We start from the raw sequence: 3,706 nt of genomic DNA, 5'->3' as shown, positions 1-3,706 counted from the left end.
GGTGTTGTGAGTAGCCAACTGATGGAGTAAACAAAACATCGGGGTCCATACCTTCCCCCTGGGCTTGGGCCGATCAGCCGCGACTTGCTGGACGGCGTGCGGCCGAGTGTGCTGATGAGGACGGGCGGCTTCGACTCTCGGTCCTCTGGGTGGTTGGTGAATAACGGGCTGATTCTGCTCGCCAGAAGCTGGTTGGTCACTCAGGGCTTCTTTTCTTCTTGCCGCCTGGGCTTCCTCCACATTGATGTATTCGTTGGCCTTGTGCAGCATGTGGTCGTAGTCCCGGGGCGACTTCTGGATGAGCGAGCGGAAGAAGTCACCGTCCACGAGACCTTACGTGAACGCGTTCATCATTGTTTCTGAGGTGACCGTTGGAATGTCCATGGCCACCTGGTTGAAGCGCTGAATGTACGATCGTAGCGGCTTCCTCGCGCCTTGCTTGATGGCAAACAAGTTGACGCTTGTCTTCTGATGGCGCCTGCTGCTTGCAAAATGATGGAGAAATTCCGTTCGGAATTCCTTAAAACTTGTGATGGATCTGTCCGGCAGTCTCCGAAACCATCGATGCGCCGATCCCGAAAGCGTGGTGAGTAACACTCGGCATTTCACACCATCTGTGTATTGATGCAGAGTGGTGGTACTGTCGAACTTACCCAGATGGTCATCTGGGTCGGTTGTCCCATTGTACTCCCCGATCGCAGGGGGCACATAATGCCTCGGCAGTGGATCACGAAGAATGGCCTCTGAGAACTGCCGGTTGATCCGTTCGGGCGATGCGTCCGTTCAGGGTGCCTTTCCTTTTCTGACGTCCCGGATGGGTGCTTCGTCCGATGAAGATCCCTTGTCTTGATTAGCTTGTGATACCTCCGAGGGCGTCTGGAACAGAGCCCGATGAAAAGGTATTGGGGCAGGCGGCGCCCCCATCTGGGTACCAGCTGGTCCCTTATTTTGCCCCCATATTGATTGCTGCTCCTGCTTGTCTTCGGGTGGTGCTCGACCCCCCGAGGCTGATGTTGCCTGCTGCGCTGCCCGCTCGGCCTGAGCTTTCTGCTGCTGCTCCACGATTTTTACTGCTCGCGCTTGAACGAGTGCTTCGAGCTCCTCGGGAGAGAGCGTTACCAGAAGTTGACGTCCAGCTTCTTCCATCTTCTTGGCTCGGATTCAGGTGCGTTCCCACAGACGGCGCCAATTTGATCCTGTCCGAGCGCTGAGTCGACGGACGCTGGGGACATGGCACGCTCCCCTGTCTCCGACTGGTGGCGTAGGTCTCTGGCGAACCTGCAAAGAAGCCGAGCCGGGAGGGGTTTCCCGGCAACGACCCTCCGACGCTCAAGTCAGGCAACGAGAGAGGCAGCGTAATGTGGCTGCAATAAAGATTTTCGCATACCTTCATCGACGTCTGGGGGTCCTTATATAGGACCTCGGGGAGGCGTGGGCACGCTTCTCTATACGTACACGCTTCCCCAAACATACCTTAACAAGCCTCTGTCAGAAAAGTACCTCTAGCGCCATTCCGTAATCATCCGAGCATATCCTAGATGTGACGGTGGAAGCTTCCGCCGTATGATCCTGTGTACGGCTCGGCCGCCAACTTTGCTGCTTGTAGGCGGCAGGTGTCTCGAGGATGATGTTATCCTCTGCCTACTTTGTCCTCTTGCGTTCCCTGTCTGTTCCAGGGCCGAGCGGGTCGGCCGCTCGGCAGACACATCACTTCTGCATCGGTCGTATGCTCAGATGAGACTGCTCCTGCCTGTGTTGCCTTGTGCACCGGCCGAACGGACAGCCCGCTCGGCCCTTGAAACCTTTTTACCTTGAGCATCGGAAACCCGACCCCTAGTCGGGTTGTCTTTCATTCGGCTCGGGGGGATTCACAGCCAGTTGGCTCGATTCATCCGGTCGGTCGGCCTGCTTCGCCCGGTCGGCCGGGTCTCAGGGTTGAATCTCTTGACCTTTGACCTCCACGTGTCGTTGACCTTCCGCCAACGAGGGTCTTCCGCCCTTACCACCGGATCAATTATATTTGTGCTAACTTTTGTTTTGCAGGGTAATATAACTTTTATTTTGTCTCGGACTAACATTTTCTTGTAGGAGAAGGACTTTCTGGAAGATGGTGGTGCGGGCACCCAGAAGGCAAAAACTCTATCCTATCGCAACAAGGAGCACGCTGATTGGCCGGACCTGCATCACAGTCCGAGCACCCAGAGCATCCTATATAAGGAGGTCTCACCTTGGAGCAAAATACAATAACATCTTCCAACGACTGCTCTACTGTGCTGTGCTTCTGCAATGCTGCAACTCTACGAAACTTCTCCAACAACTTGCAGCTCAAGTTTTTTTTTTTATTATTGTTGTCTGTATGTTCTCTCTAAAGTTCTTATACTTACATTTGTAATCTAATTTTGTGAACTATTAGTGATGGCTCAACGAAAGCACTCGTCGAGTGCGGATCTTGGAGTAGGAGTCGGCTAAGGCTCCGAATCAAGTAAAACTGGTTCGTGTTAGCATTGTTTTGTGCCTTTTCCGCTACGTACTTAATCTAAAATTTAAATCTCTATTCACCCCCTCCCCCCTCTAGCGAGCTTTACGATCTAACAAGTAGCTGGAGGAGAGATCTAGTGAGGATGCATTCCTAGTTGAGGGAACAATAGGCGCCAGTTAGACCAAGAGTTTCAGTGAAATTTAAAGTCAAGATCGGACAGTCCGGAGATTGTCAAATATCATTTTTTATTCATATATTATTAGCTGGACTAACTCTATTTTGTAAAAAGAAGAGTGCTGGAGGAAGTTGGTCTAAGAGTCCAGGCACCTGGAGTTGCTCCGGGCGCTCGAGCTAGTTTTCGCAAAGACAACGCTCGGGCAAGTGCCTGGCTAGGCACCCGAGCTGGTGCCTGGCTAGACACACAGGCGGTCCAAGCACCTGGAGTTGCTCCAAGCACTTGGACCAGCAAAAACTCATCTTCATGCCTAGTTGGAGCGCAGCGACTAGCTGACCCACGTCAGCGGTCCAGGAACTCAGAGGGAGCCTGGACGCCCGAAGTTGGATAAACTTCGAGGATGAAGTTTTGATGAAAGCTCACCACGTTAGCACAATCCAGGCACCCGGGGCGGGATCCAGGCACCCGAATGAGGCTATAAAAGGAGAGTTCAACTAACAGCTTTAAAACAACATTTGCTACAACTTTCATTCTTGTGCGCTACTTTGAGAATGCTCCGACAATTCTGAAAAGCTGCTCCGACAATCAACGATTAAGGAACTCTGTTCATACTTTCTTTTTGTCAGTAACCTTTTATTTTACAGTTCTGTTGGCACTGGAATTTCGTTCTGTGTAAATCCCTTGTACACAAATTTGTACGAGCACAGAACCTTTCCTAGCAACCCATATGATCGATCAGACATGTGTTTGATCAATCAAGCAAGTTCTTGATTGATCAAAGCGCACCTTGATCGAAGCACAAGATCGCTGGCCTCTTGTGTTGGTGTTCAGGATCCATACAAAGAAAAACAAACTAATTGTGCTACGGTATAAAAGAACTAGTTGTACCTTTCTTCGTAGCTAAAGACCTCAAGATCTTCTGTCGTATTTCTCTCCTCTTCTTGGGCGCCGTGTGGGCGACGATCTACCAAGACAACACCACCCTCTTTTCTTCCAAAACCGCCGGCCACAAAAGAGTCACTAGGATGGGGCACCTTATAATCTTCTTCCTT

This window comes from Zingiber officinale, chromosome 1A (assembly GCF_018446385.1).
Source record: "Zingiber officinale cultivar Zhangliang chromosome 1A, Zo_v1.1, whole genome shotgun sequence".
Taxonomy (NCBI): Eukaryota; Viridiplantae; Streptophyta; class Magnoliopsida; order Zingiberales; family Zingiberaceae; genus Zingiber; species Zingiber officinale.
Note: the sequence above shows the minus strand (reverse complement) of the source record.